This window comes from Lynx canadensis, chromosome X (genome assembly GCF_007474595.2).
Source record: "Lynx canadensis isolate LIC74 chromosome X, mLynCan4.pri.v2, whole genome shotgun sequence".
Lineage (NCBI taxonomy): Eukaryota > Metazoa > Chordata > Mammalia > Carnivora > Felidae > Lynx > Lynx canadensis.
In genome coordinates, this window is record NC_044321.2 from 107,666,832 (window position 1) to 107,682,732 (window position 15,901).

Here is a 15,901-nt window from a genome sequence, read left to right on the forward strand (position 1 = left end):
GGAATACATACGGTTCGGTGGCGGGGGTAGGGGGAGAAATGCCTAAGGCTGGGTTGGTGCCTATTTCTGGCCCATGCTTCCATGGGCCTCAGAGGAGGGCCCTAAGAAGAATCGGCATCTCAGGAGCAGGCCTGATACCCGTGGCCCCTGTCCCTGAGCATGTCTGAGCCTCTAGTGCAGCCCCTCCAAGGCCAGTCAACGGCAATGAGGTAGGGAAGACTTTGGGGATGACAAATCAGAGCTCTCTTGGACCCCAACCCTTTAGTTTTGATCGGCAGCCTTCTCTCTTTGTAGCAAAGGAGATAGAATCACCATCAAACATTCTGTGGAAACAGTTTACATTTTTTGACTTTCTGATGCTTCCGGTGAGCACTATAATGCACAGGGGAGTTGGCCAAAACGATTTTCTCTTTCATTTTGGCTCTCTTGTAGCCACGAAGGTGTGTTTTGAAAAGCCAGACGTTAATGTCACATCTAATTCATCATCCCTTCCAAAGCACCAGAAGGATAAGGCAGCGCCGATTCCTTGACGAAATCACAAAACTCCTGGTAACATCCGAGGCGAAAAGCTAACGATTCACAGAGCTACTTTTACACATTCCTGGCTCCGGCCTGCTCTCTGGAGAGAACAAAGAGTGGGTGTTCCAGAATGCCACCATGTTACCGCACTGGGTGGGGCTTTGGAAGAGACGTTCAACCAAGGCCTCTTATTTTGAAAACTTGGAGTCACAGACACCACTTCCCATACATGCAGCTGGCAGCTCGCCCACATACTTACCCAACCGCCCAGTCTGCCCGGGCAGAGCACGAGGAGAAGTAACGCCCACTTTGGGAAGGAAAAATGTCTTCCATATTCGGAAGCCTTGCAGGCTAGGAGCTGGGGCCTACAGAGGCTGTTCTCTGTGGTCCGACCTCCCACACGGATAATGCCGAGGGCATTCAGAAAACCAGCGTTTGAACCCTGCGCTCACCGAAGCGCACAGGATCAGGTCGGTGGCAGAGAGATTCAGACAAGTGGGAAGTCACGACGGAGGTCAGAGACGTTCTAGTTCAGACCTGCAGACTGGTGGCCCCTCAGGTCGGATCCCCGTGCCAATGTTTGGTTTGCCCCAAAGAATTTTTTTTAAAACTTTGAATCGGTTGCCAACCTTTAAAATCCGTAGTTTTGGCTTCTTGTGAAAAATCAGGACCTGGCCACCGCAGGCCCTTGTTACCCTGTGACAACAATGAGCTGAGGCCTGTACTCATCTCTTCCTTTAGATGAGCCGCGGGGGCGCCCGGGTGGCTCGGCCGGTTACGTGTCTGGCTCTTGGTTTCGGCTCAGGTCACGATCTCACAATTCGTGAGTTCGAGCCCCGCATCCGGCTCTGTGCTGACAGCATGGGGCCTGCTTGAGAATCTCTCTCTCTCTCCCTCTCTCTCTGCCCCTCCCCAGCTCTCTCTCTCTCTTTCAAAAAATAAACGTTAAAAAAAAAAAGCGCTGAGCCACGTATTCTCCAATTCACCACAGCCTCACCCTAGCCCGGCCTCCTTCACGCATTTATGTTGCCCGCTGAACCCCAGTGGGCATTGGAGTTTGCAAGGGCTGCCGTCGTTCAAACCGCCTACTAACACACCATGGAGCTGACGCTCGCACGCACAAGGGATACTGACCGAGGCAACCCGTCCTTGTCGGCGATGCTGATTTCCTAGAGGAGCATGGTAAAGTAGAAAGGATGTGAACTTGGAGATGGGGGCCTTCTGTTTAAATCCTGCCTCCACCCCTTCCCTCGTTGTACGGCTTGCACCAGACGAAATCTCCCGTGTGTAAAATGAGCAAACCCGGAGCACAGATTGCATGAGATGAGGTGAGTGACAGCACGTGGCACGGGCACGCGGGTGCTCATACCTCTGATCGTCTTCATCCCTCCCTCTCTCCACTGCACCGTGCAGCCCCCCCCCCCCCCAAGACGGCCCCGGAAAAGAACGGAGCTGATGTGGTATCACCAAGTTTGCCTGAGCAGCCACTAGGGGCTTTTTTCAATAGCTTTATCGAGATATATTTTGCACACCGTAAATTTTACCCATTTCGGGCATACAACAGAGTAACTTATAGTATGTTCGGTGCTGTGCAGCCATCACGACTGTCTGATTTTATAAACTTTTCAACATCCCCAAGTGATACCCATTAGTCATCACTCCCCATCCTACCCCCACCCCCCAGGCCTAGGTAAACATTAATTTACTTTCAGTCTCTATTGATTTCCCTTGTTCTGGGCATTTCATCGAAATGGAATCATATAATACACGGCCTTTCGTGACTGGCTTCTTGCGCTTAGCATATTGTTTACAAGGTTGGCCCAGGTTATAGTATGTGTCAGTACTCCCCCCCCCCTTTTTATGGCGGAATAATATCCCATCACATGGCTATACTACCTTGGTTATCCATTTATCCATTGAGGGGCGTTTGGGTTGTTTCTACCTTTTGGTTATTGTGAATAATGCTGCAATGAGGTATCTGTTTGAGTCCCTACTTTTATTTCTACGTATGTATGTATGTATTTATTTATCTAGAGAGCGCACGCACGAGCAGGGGAGGGGCAGAGAGAGAGGGAGAGACAGAATCCCGAGCAGGCTGTGCACTGTCACCGTGGAGCCTGAGGTGGGGCTCAAACCCACGAATCATGAGATCATGACCTAAGCTGAAATCAAGAGTCAGATGCTTAACTGACTAAGTCACCTAGGCGCCCCTGCATCCCTATTTTTAATCATTTTATATATATACCCAGGAGTAGAATTGTTGAGTTATATATTACCTCTCTGTTTAACATTTTGAGGAACTGCCAGACTGTTTTCCAAAACAGCAGCACGACTTTCCATTCCCATCAGCAGTGTAGAGGAGTTTTAATTTCTTCACACCCTCTCCATCACTTGTTTTTTCCCTTTTTAAAAAAATTATAGTCATCCTAGTGGGCGGGAAGTGGTACCTCCTTTTGGTTTTGATTTGCATTTCCCTAATGGCTCATGGCGGTGTTGAGCATCTTCTGAAGCACGTATTGGCCATTTGTATATCTTTGGAGGAAAGTCTATTAGATCCTCGGCCCAATTTTTAAATTGGGTTGTCTTTTTATTGAGTTGGAAGATCTCTTTATAAATTTCAGATCCATGTCACTTGTCAGACATGTGGATTGAAACTATACTTTCCCATTCTGTGGATTGTCTTTTGATTTTCTTGATGGTGTTCTTTAAAGCACATTTAAGTTTTGATGATGTCCAAGTTATCTATTTTTTTCCTTCTTTTTTTTTACATGTGTTTTTGGTGTTATATCTAAGTAACCATTGCCAGATCCAATGCCATATACATTTACCCTCATGTGTTCTTCTCAGAATTTTATAGTTTTAGCTCTCACATTTAAGTCCTTGATCCATTTTGAGTTAATGTTTTAAGTTTTTTGTTTTATTTTATTTTTCAGAGAGAGAGACAGAGAGATTGAGAGAGAGGATCCCAAGCTGGCTCTGCACTGCCAGCATAGAGCCCAACATAGAGTCAAACCCATGACTGCGAGATCATGACCTGAGCTGAAGTCGGACACTCAACCCACTGAGCCACCCAGGCACCCCTCAATTTTTTTTGAATAGGGTCCAAACCCAGCATGGAGCCCAACTAGGAGCCTGAACTCACAACCCTGAGATCAAGACCTGAGCTGAGATCAAGAGTTGGACACTTAGCCAACTGAGTCACCCAGGCACCCCAGCTTGTCAATTTCTACCAAAAAGAAACCTAGCTAGGATTCTGATAGGAATTGTGTTGGATCTGTAGATCAATTTGGAGAGTATTGCCATCTTTACCCCTTTGTGCTTTTTCAATAGCAACAGGCCCTGCTAGCTTCCCTATCAGGTAGCAGGTGCTACAATAGCCAGAGTTTGTTGAAACCAAAGTTTGTTCATTACTTGAATTTCATTTTAGTCCCAGGCTACATTGTCCACTACAGAGGCCACTGGCCACCTGTGGCTATTGAACACTTGAAATGTTGCCAGTCCAAATTGAGATGTGTTCTACGTTGAAAGACATGACTGATTTCAAAGATTTACAAGAAAAATGGAAAATATCTCATAAATAATACTAATATTGATTACACATTGAAATGATAATATTTTAGATATGTTAGTTTAAATAGAATATGCTCATGAAATTATTTTCAGCTGTTTCCTTCTACTTTTTTAATGTGGCTACTGGAAAATTTTAACTGTGTGGCTTTTATTGTATTTCTTGCAGGGGGGGGGGGGACGTTGGCTTCTATCGTATTTCTATTGGTCATCGCTAGTCTAGGGATTTTTAAGATGGAGTTAATGTAAAGGAGCCATGGAGTGATATTTAGGATATTCTGGAATCCCCTGAACATCCATCGAAAATCTTGTGTGCGTGGATGTGCATTAGTTATTTACTATTGTGTAACGAATTAACCCCAAATTTAGCAGCTTAAAAAAACAAGTATTTATTATCACACGACCTTTGTGTCAGGAATCCAGGTTTGGCTTAGCTGGTACTGCATTCATCTGAGAGCTTGTCTGAACGTGGATCTACTTCTACTCATGTGGCTGCTGGCAGGTTTCGGTTCCTTGCTAGCCATTGACCAGAGATATTCATTTTTTGCCATATGACTCTCTCCACAGTGAGCTTACAAGATGGTGGCTGGTTTCCTCAGAGTGAGTGAGCAAAAGAGCAAGAGAGTGAACAAACAAGATGGAAGCCACAGTCTTTTATTATTATTGTGGGAAAATTTCCATAAGGAAGCCATAGTCTTTTTGTAACCTAATCCCACCACTTTTGCCACATTCTATTCATTTGAAACAAGTTACTAAGTCCAGCCTACCCACAAGGGGAAGGGATTAGTCAAGGGTGTGAATACCAAGAAAATATTGGGAGCCATCATAGAGGTTGCCTATCACAGTGTATCTGTGTGGGTTTCTTTCTAGAGAGACCTAAGCTTTTATATGATTCTCAAAGAAATCTCAGACCACACCTCAATGCCCCTCCCCTTCCCAAAAAGATTTAAGAACTAGTTTGGAGGGAACTAAAATGGAGGTTTTGGCTAAGGAAGAGATTTTCTTCCAAGATTTCAGTGCTAAATACAAAATTTAACCATTTGGTCATGTTTAAAAAAATGTAACGAGGGGCGCCTGGGTGGCGCAGTCGGTTAAGCGTCCGACTTCAGCCAGGTCACGATCTCGCGGTCCGTGAGTTCGAGCCCCGCGTCAGGCTCTGGGCTGATGGCTCGGAGCCTGGAGCCTGTTTCCGATTCTGTGTCTCCCTCTCTCTCTGCCCCTCCCCCGTTCATGCTCTGTCTCTCTCTGTCCCAAAAATAAATTAAAAAAATGTTGAAAAAAAAAAAATTAAAAAAAAAAATGTAACGAGAGGGAGCCATATAAGATGAAAACTCAACGTACACTTAAGTAAAATGATCACAAGGTTTGTTTTCTCACAATTTATATAGTTTTCTCCCAGGCCTATTAAAGTTTCTGAGCTGCTAATGTTCTGTGTTACCCCCCTGTGGTATTCATGTCTCAGGAAGGATAAATGACCCCATGGTTTTCTGTGACAATAGAGTTGAGATGCAAATATAAATCTCTCTAGTCCCGCTGGTTCTATAGTGTCTGGACCCTTCTCCAGAGGAGCTTAGTTTCCCCCATAATCTCTCGGTCAGGGTTCCCTATACTCAAAGAGACACGAGAGTCTCTGGAATGATGCAGTGAGACCCAGGTTAAGCCAAGTCCGTGTGGCCCCATCACTTAGCATTGCTGGAGTTATGGTTCCAATCTAATTAGCTCCTACTGTAGGGAATGTATTAGTTTCTCCTCACTTATGCTTTCCTGCCTTTGTCAACATCTCTCCTTGGTTTTAAAAACCAAGTGTACGAACTTCTCCTAGAGCTGAGATTTCCAGAGAAGGGTCTTAGCCAAACCTCAGTGATGGGGGTAGATAAAAGGGAATGCCCAGCCTCTTTATTCTGACAGCAAGTGGAAGTGAAAGCATTACATTGGGCCAGATAAGCTGTTATTCTTGGAAAGTGGTTTCTGGAACCAGTGGTTGAATTCTTTCTCCCTATAATGAAGGACTGAGCAGACATGTGAGAAGTAGGTCTCCAGATATGTGCATTACCAAGCTCCCAGGGTGAGAGGCAAGAGCCTGTGCTTGAGTCATTGCAGAAGAAAGAAACGACGCCATTTGAGTCAATGTGTTTTTTTCTTCTCTTTGGCCCTTGAAATGAATCTCCGTCTGTTTCTCTAAGGAAAATTCATGTCTCTTAGGACTCATAGGAAATGCCTACTCTAGTAGGTTCCCTGCTGACTGCTCTAGCTCTTGTCTTCCAGTCTCTGGGCAATTCAAAGATTCTGCAAGGTATTTATTGATCTGATTTTTGTCACAAGCGTTGGTGACAGGAAGGGTTAGAGATAAGAAAGTAGGGACTCTGATATGGAGAAAGTTCTAGATTCTGGCTTGGCAGATGCTGTCTTGTTTCTGATCCTATTCATGGGCTAGAACCACGTGAGCCCTAGACTGAGAGCCAGGAGGCCCTAGCCTCTAGAACCATCCCGATTCCCTCATCTACCCTGAGGCCTTACTTTCTCCATCTGTTGGCTGAGGGGGCTGGGCTCGTTGACCTCAAGGGCCTGTTTGCCCTGTCCCTGGATGATTGCCATCTCTTTCTGGATGCAGCACGCAGAATAGCACATGGCAAGAGTGAGGAAACCCACCCTCCGGGCCTTGGGCTAGCCGCAGCAGAGAGCTCTGCCAGTGCCCTTGTATGAGAGGCATAAACTCAGATACTCCCAGACCCTGGCCAGTCTTACTGGAGCACAGCCCCTGGCAACCCCAAATCCTACACCCCCACCATCCAAAGGAGCCACCCTGATTAACAATAGAAAGACCGTGTGGGGGCTCAGGCAGGAAATCAACATTCCCTGAGAGCTCAAAGGAGGCCATCGAATTAATTTCCCTTTGAAAATCAGCACCTAGGCGTCCGTATGCCCTTAATCATCTAACTGATCCTTTTTTTCCACCCTCTCTCCCAAATCTCAGTTGTTATAAGAATGTTCAGTGGGTTTGGAATTATCACAAATACAAAATGCCAGAAAGATTTTTGGATAAGAAACACTGAGCTCTGCAGCTTCCGGAGAACTCAGCGAGGAAGAATGTGGACGGCACTTGAAACCAGTCCTGGCTGGCTGCCTGCTCAGAAGCTTCCGGTTTCATCTGGACTCCCAGGAACACTATGGATGGCACCTCTGAGGAGCTCGGCAACCAAGGAAGGTGGGCGCAGCTGTTCTGACATGCCATCTAGAGCTTAAGGCCAAGAGCAAAACGGGACCCTCCCGAGGAGAAAGGCATCGCTGCTTAGCTTCCCTATGCGAGCTGTGGGCTCCTGCTGGGAGGGGGGTGTAGGATGTGGGTATGTGAGCGGGTGGACTTCCTGCCGCACTGCTGGGAAAAGGCACTCTGTAACTGAAGCTCTCTTTAGGATTAATTGGGTGGACAGGCCTGGCAGGGCCCTGGAGAACATGAGTACCTTTTTCCTTAGGTCTGTGGCCGGCTCAAAGCACAGGCTTCAGCTGTTCTGGTCAACTCTTGGGAAGCCTAAGCTCCCCTCACAGTTTGGCTATATATAACCTGATCTTTAGACACTCCTCATTCCGCTCCCCAGCTCCTGCTGGGCTGTAACCGATACTCATCTTTATAATAAGCGCGGGCAGGCTCAGAAACCTAGATGATGCCTGACGGTGGATGGGTGACTTCAGTTAAACTCGAGTATCTCCTGGGAGAGACCGTAATGGGTGGGATCCCATTGGTCCTCACCTCCTGCCCTAGCTAAAGGATGAGACAAAAGTGGCCAATATGAGAGGCGTTGGGGGACAACTGGAAATGAATCATGAGTCTCTGGATGTGAAAGATGGGGGGACTGGATTCCTGCTACAAGACCACCGACGAGGCTTTAAAAAGGCGATTTCAGAAGAAGTCAGAGACAGGCAAGACAGATTAATAACCCTTTTTTTCTCAGTGGTCATGAGGGCTGTCCGCCTTGGCCGTGTGTGAGTTTCCAGCGATGCTCCCTTCAAAAGGAACGTTGATTCTTCGCTTCTAGTGAAGCCCGCGTTCGATTCTCAGCATCCATCTCAGTCTCTTTCTTCAAGTTGACCTCCCGGCTTCAAGCGTGAAATGTGTGGAAGAGGGTGATGAGGGAGGAGGTTTGGAAGTCATAAGCCTTTTATCGTGGTCTCTCTGAGAGATTCTTTTGATGCGAAGACCCCCGCCCACTTGAGGCCGAGGAGAATCCTCACCGTGGCAGGTAGAGTCTTGCGTTAGGCCCGTTAGGTCCGGCGGTGCTGGGCGGTTACAAAGGCCCTTTGGATCCTCCGGCCCCTCCGTTCCTACCCTGCTTGCACGCGCTCTCTCTCTCAACAAGAAATTTAAGAAAACGTTTTTAAAAAACCGCTGTCCTGCCCATTCCCTCATGCAAGCCTCAGGACAAGCCTGAGTAGGCAGTACAGGGCTTAAGAACGTAATATATAATGGTTTCCCTCAGTTTTATTGCGATATAACTGACCTACAACATTGCGTAAGTTTAAGGTGTATAACATGATGATTTGCTATGTGTGTAGTTTGTGAAATGACTATCACGACAAATTTAGTTAACATCCATGTCACACGGTTACAAAAATTGTTTCTCCTTGTGATGAGAATCTACTAGGGTGTTCTTCTTTTTTAAAAGTTTATTTGTTTACTTTGAGACAGCGTGCGTGAGAGTCGGGGGAGGAGCAGAGAGAAGGAGGGAGAGAGAGAATCCCAAGCAGGCTCCGTGCTGTCGGCGTGGAGCCTGACACAGGGCTTAATCCCACGAGCTGTGAGATCATGACCTGAGCCAAAGTCAAGGGTCAGATGCTCAACTGAGTGAGCCACCCAGGCGCCCCAGAGAATCTACTATAATGTTCTTTTTAAAAAAAAAAAAATTTTAATCTTTATTTTTGCGAGAGAGACAGAGCATGAGCAGGGGAGGGGCAGACAGAGAGGGAGACACAGAATCTGAAGCAGGCTCCAGGCTCTGAACTGTCAGCACAGAGCCCGACACGGGGCTCGAACTCACAGACTGTGAGATCGTGACCGGAGCCGAAGTCGGACGCTCAACCGACTGAGCCACCCAGGCGCCCCTATAATGTTCTTATTGATACCTTGGCTGACTTGATGATAGCCGATGAGAAGATACAAAAACTTCTACACTTTTCTAAGGTTTTCTCGAACTCACGTGAGGGACCCGTGCTAGGAAACCAAAGATTATTTTGTGATCAGGGCCATAGGATTAAATGGGCGTCTGAAATCCGGGAAATGAGACCATCAACACTAGAAATAGCCATTTTGATGACACAAAAAATACCAGAGCTTATCAGCAACCTAAAGAGCTAAGGAGACGAAAACCTACCCTTGGAAACGAGAGTCTGTGGCGATCAGTTTGGGACAGATTCTCGTCTGTTAGGAGCCCGAAACTGTGTTATAAATTCTCATGATAATAGAAGGACACCTCTTAACGAGCACCTTCTGGGCTGAAGAAGTTGTAATGAGGCAAACTTTTTATAATCCAACAGATTTGGCAAAAATAAATATGTCCTTTTTTGTATGTATACATACACAGTTTGCTGATATTCCCAGAATTAAAATTCTGATCAAAAGACGTACTGGGAAAGCACTGAATCTTTCTTTGACAGTTTAGGGCTCTGATCGCTCTAAATAAGGAGTTAGAGAGGACATTCACTTAGGGGTTTAGACAATCCATAGTCGTTTGCAAACAGCCCTATTTTTACTGTTGTTCCCAGCCAACATTTTTGCCCTGTGGTGTTTTCGCAACTATAGCCATACCCAAGTTCTAGAAAAGCGTGAGACAATAAAACTTTCTTGTTGGTAAAATGGCAGAAAACGTACCAGTCTAAGTTAAGCAAGCCAAGGGTTACTAAGGAACGCTCTATCGGTGGTAGGTTAGACCTGAGGATTACGGTCAAATTTCACATTTGGTCAGGTCAGTGCTCGGCAGCCTCGCTGTGTAGACGTGGGGACTTTAGGTACTGGTTGTCTGAGGGAGAGTGAGTAGTTTCCACCCCATGTGCCAGCGCTGTGGCCCCTCAAATTGACGTTCATTCCACAAACTTCTGTGGCACTGCCTTGCGTAAGAGTGGAGCTCAGTGTTGGGCGAGATCCCGGGCTGAATGGTCTCACTGACTATAAGCAGAAGACACACGTTGTTATTTGGAACTCCCTGTGCTCCAGAAGCTTCTCCTGCCACAGGGATGGTGTCGGGGAGGCAATGCGGGAAGGCCGCACCTTTCTATAATTTCCAGAAGGTTGAAACGGCATCAGTATCTATGGAACGTGAAGTAAACCTCATCAGCCCCGTGAACTGTGGAACCGAAGTCATGCCTCTCTTTGTTCTGTGGCAGGAAAAAAAAATCCCAAACGGTTTGCGGGGAGAGGGCAGAAGAAACCCACCTCTGTTAAATCCGAGTAATCTGTGCCCTACCCCCCTCCTCGTTTTTCGTCTTGCCGCATATACCTCTGCTCCTTCGGGGTGAAGTAAAATTTGCAAATCCTCAGCTGCGGGGGCACCTCGGTGAGCGGTCCCGGTGACCCCTGCAGAAAAGAGACGTTTTCGTTTCCAGCGGGACAAACGTGTGCCCGGGCAGCGGCGTCATCTGAGGCACCGAATGAAGATGACCGACCGCTGGGGGTGTTTTCGAGAGCAGGAGCACTTCCTCTCTGCTTCCTTAGCGAATTCTGTCCTTTCGGGGGTGGTTTTCTTGAGCAGTCTGGCTTGGGGGCGCGGGGAAAAGGGGGTTTACCTGACTCCACCGTGGGAGTTTCATCCGCCCCCTGGATGGTTCGGTGTAGGCCCGTGTCTAGACTGATTACAAAAGTGCCAACCAAACAAAATAAATACCTACCGTCTCACAGAAAAGGCACGAAAGCAAACAGTACGAGCGAGAACAATGCCTCTGTTGTGACAGAGTCTTGCTGAGGATGACTGAATTCCCGCACCCCCAGGTTCCAGTTTGTAAGGGCAACATTAACCGTCTCGAAGCAGGCCCTGGCTTGAACGCGTTCATTTGGAAAGGCAATGTGTTCTGTCAGATGAGGGTTTTTTTTTTCCTCGACTGCCGCGAGAATCAAGATGCGGATCCGTACGACGAAGTCTGTCCGTACGCACGTTTCTGGAACGCAGGTTTCAGAAACCAGCCTTGGCTCTTAGCTGGGCAACGTGACGGTTGGTTCGTTCTGCTCTTTCAAGGGGACGCAGCATATGTAAGGTGATGGAGAAGGCCCCGAGTCCGTTCTGACTTTGCACTTGCCTGGCCGTGCGACCTAAGGCGTGTCTCTTGGCCTCTCCGGGCCTCGGCTTCTACGTCTGTAAAACGAGCGAGCGGGGGGGTATCACGGTGGGCTTGGGGCTCCAGCAGAGCAGAGCAAATGCAACAATTTCAGTGCCTAAAGGTACCGGAGACCGGGGATTTCCACCCCCAAAGAAAGCTATAATTACCATTTGTCCGAAAGAGCTCTCAGACATGCCGTCTCAAGCCGAAGCTCCAGTTAAGCGACCGTCACGTCAGAGTCACCTCCGACCGACGGCAGGTCGGCCCGCAACGGGGTGGCCGGCACGCCACGCGATCCAAGGCACATTTGTTTGGCCAACAGGTTCGTGTCGCCGGAGGCGGGACCCTTGGCTCGTTCGTCTCGTTTCTCAACGTGCAGGCACCGAACGCCGACTCTGGGCGAGGCCCCGGGGAAACGTTTCTCCCGGAATCCCGTGCCTGCCTCTTCCCTCCTTCTTCCCAGCTCTTCTTGACTCTGGTGGTTTGTGGTCTCAGGTACAAAGGGTTGAACTACAGATACTGCTCAGTTCGTGGTGTATCGTCGGGGTTGGTCTGCATAAGCCCCCTCTCCTGCTTTGACTCATTCATTATTCTTTTTATCCCCAAAGCCCACTCCCGTGTAGCGGCCGCCACGCTAACACGGCCAGTGTGTATCTCCCGGTGCGCGTGTATTTTTGGAAAACGTGTGTTGTCCTCCGCGAAAGCACCTTGGTTCATTTCAATGCTGGGAAGCTACCGATGTAGCCTGTTCGGTTTCTTGGTTTGTCTTCCCCCCTCTACGATTTTAAGAAACATCCACGCTGCTGGCTGTACGTGCTGTCCATTGCTCCTACCCACTACGTAACACTCCACGCGCCCCCCGCACCCTGCCTCGCCCCTCTCCGTGGACAGGCACGCTGGTGTCCAGTAGGGCCCCACGACGAGTAGCCTCGTGTGGGGTCCGTGACGGACCCGTGTCGCGCTATTCTGCCCGAGACACCCTTCCCCCCTTCATAATCTGGACAATTTCTACAGTTTCTTCAAGTCTTCTTGACTTGCTCTTTTCAAAAACGGGACAATCTTATCCTTTCTTCTACGCTGTCTTCAAGGGTTACATCCCGGACCCATCGACCATAACATGTACCATTCTGGTCTCTTGCGCATCCAACATACACTCCTGTTATAGTGTTTCTATTGCACGGTCATTTCTTTCCTTTTTTTTTTTTAACTTATTTTGAGGTAATCTCTACCCCCAACGTGGGGCTTGAACTTACAACCCCGAGATCAAGAGTTGTGTGCTCCACTAACTGAGCCAGCCAGGTGCCCCCGGTACCATGATTTCTTGTCTGTCTCCCTCAGTATATGTGAACGAAGCCCACACGACACAGGCTCTGGCACAAAGCATCGCTCAGGCAATACGATAATGACTACTGGCTTCACCAAACACTGATTAAGCACCAACTGCATGCGAGTCCTGCCCTCTATTTTTGACGCGAATCACTCAAAGTCAATATACTTACTTCTAAATCTATAAAAGTGAATGAAAAGTCATGAGCTTATTTCGTCGGCTCCTTGGCCAACCTAGCAGACCTCTCTCCAGACGAGTGCTATCTCCTTTCAAGAGGTACAGTGTCTTCGAAATGTCTAGGACTTTTCTTTGGGAAAAAACCCTCCACAGCCCATAGCACGTTCTTTGGAATCTTCTCAGGGAAGCCTTTGTTCCCCGAAGGCAGACCCGATTTTTGGAAACAGCTAAGAGCCACTTGGCAGTAAATCCAGCGAATGAGGTGGGTGATGAAGCCGAAGAACATTAGTTTTTGGTTCCAAACAAGGTGTGACTATAAAAAACGGAGCCTAATTTTCTTACACGCTACATAAACTGGCTCGAGAGCAACTTCAAAAGAAGACTTCCAAAAACGCTGTGGCCTTGGCAAGAAAAAATCGCTCTAGTACACGCATGCACACACACACACACACACTCTCTCTCCCCACTGCCCCACGTACGGCGTATGGTGCCTGCCCCAGCATCCAGACAAGTAAAACCAAAAGCCCTTGGAATTTAGTTGTAAGAAGGACACCTGGGGGTTTCAGTTGGCCCGAGGCTCATCGTTCACGTGGTGTGTACTGTGGCTTCTAGACAAGTGTCTGTTTTCCAGGACTGCTCTGGTAGAGGTCCCGGGCTTCCGTGGCACGTAACTACCCATGCTCCTTTCCGCCCGGGCTCGAGCAGCACCGTGGGCTCAGCCGAGAGCAGGACAGCACAAGAGGACCACTGACCCCCTGGAGCACGGAGCAGGGCTGAAAGGGACGAAGGAGCTGTTTTGAACAACAAGACAAATCCAGAAGAGGCAAGAGTCACTGATTGAAAATTCCTGGCGTGGAAAATCCAGGAAGGCAGATTTAGGCTTAAGCTAATAAAGACTCATTCCTCTTATGGAACTGTATGTTTAGGATAAGTCTCGTGTGTGTGTGAATATACATACACAGAGAAAGAAAGACTGGAAGGATATAAATAAAAATATTTAATAGTAAATATCCATGGGGGATGGAATTAGGGGGTAATTCCCTTTTTAAAACTTTATATAATGCTGTATTGTTAGAATTTTTATTACCGGGGCGCCTGGGTGGCTCAGTCGGTTAAGCGTCCCACTTCCGCTCAGGTCACGATCTCGCGGTTTGTGAGTTCGAGCCCTGCGTCAGGCTCTGTGCTGACAGTGTAGAGCCTGCTTGAGATTCTCTCTCCCTCAAAATAAACTTTAAAAAACAGACTCTTTGGGGGGCACCTGGGTGGCTCAGTCGGTTGAGCGTCCGACTTCGGCTCAGGTCATGATCTCACGGTTTGTCGGTTCCAGTCCCGCGTCAAGCTCTGTGCTGACGGCTCGGAGCCTGGAGCCTGCTTCGGATCCTGTGTCTCCCTCGCTCTCTGCCCCTCCCCTGCTCACACTCTGTCTCCCTCTCTCTCAAACAATAAACATTAAAAAAATTTAAAAAACAGACTTTTTATCACCTATATGTATTTCTTTTGCATAAAATAAGCTTGCTAAAATTTGGAGGTAACCAGCAACCAAATAGGCTACTTTATGACCTAGTGAGGAGCCCTGCCTTAGGCAGTAATCAAATGAAGATTGTGGGATGAGCCAGCTGGTCTTTTCCAGCCTAGGGATTCCATATACCCCTCTATGATTTAACCTTGTTCAAGTACCAGAGTGGGGCTGGTGGATTTTCACACATGCATTCGATGAGACAGAGGCCTAGAAACTTCCAACAAGACGGGCCAACTTCCCAGCTGCCAGGCCCATTCTAAGGACAAAATAGTCATCTTACCATAATTCATGTGTAGGAAGTTTAAATCAAAGGGTAGAACGAACACTTCAAAACTGAAAAGCCACCCAACTAGCCATGCAACTGGATTCTGAACTAGAGGAATAGAAAATATAGAAGGACAGGAAAAGACATGGATAGAAAGTGAAAAGAGACAGGCTATTGGGTGTAAGAAAACGTCAATAAAAGATGGCAGAGTGTCCATGGTTTGTAAATGGGTGTGGTTATCCATTTTAATCCCGAGCATTTAGTTGAAGCCAGTGGACCATGGACATCCCAGAAGAGCGGTCTTCTGCCGCCATCACTTAGCCTTGATGGACCCAAGCGGACGGGCCGTGTACCAAGACAGCACACGCACTGGATGGCTTGGGTCGTGTTCTGGCCGCTGAAGCATGTCAGATACGACCGTAGGCTACAGAAGTCCTGAGAGGACGTGACGTCAGTGCTGGGCAAGACAACGAACGGCCCTACAAAATGAAAGCAACAAAGAGGCTAGACATCTTGCCCTGATTCTCCACTTTACAAGAGGGAAACTGAGGCCTGGAGAGGGGAAGTGAATGAGAAGGGTGTGGAAAAGCTGACAATCCTGGGGCACCTGGCTGGCTGTCGGTGGAGCATGTGACTCTTGACCTCGGGGTTGTAAGTTCGAGCCCCACGTTGGGTGTAGGGATTAAAGATAAAATCTTAAAAAAAAAAAAAAAAATAGGGGCGCCTGGGTGGCGCAGTCGGTTAAGCGTCCGACTTCAGCCAGGTCACGATCTCGCGGTCCGTGAGTTCGATCCCCGCGTCAGGCTCTGGGCGGATGGCTCGGAGCCTGGAGCCTGTTTCCGATTCTGTGTCTCCCTCTCTCTCTGCCCCTCGCCCGTTCATGCTCTGTCTCTCTCTGTCCCAAAAATAAATAAATGTTAAAAAAAAAAATAAAAGGTGACAATTCCTTTCATCTCCCAGAGAGGAAGGATGGACTTTAGAACAGTCCTCTCCTGCTCACAGGCATAAAACCTGGCCTCAGAACCACAAATTATTTTTACCACCTTAAATAAAAGCCTTCCTGCAGAAGGGGCCGTTATTAGGCGATAAGTCAGCTCTGGTTCCTTCTTCTGGTCTGGTGTTATAGTATTGCACTCTGAGTCCGAGGAGGAAACCTTCGCAGTATTCGGGTTTCCTGAATCCAAGAACAAAGATTCCTACACATCCCGTTCAGACACAGAAATAA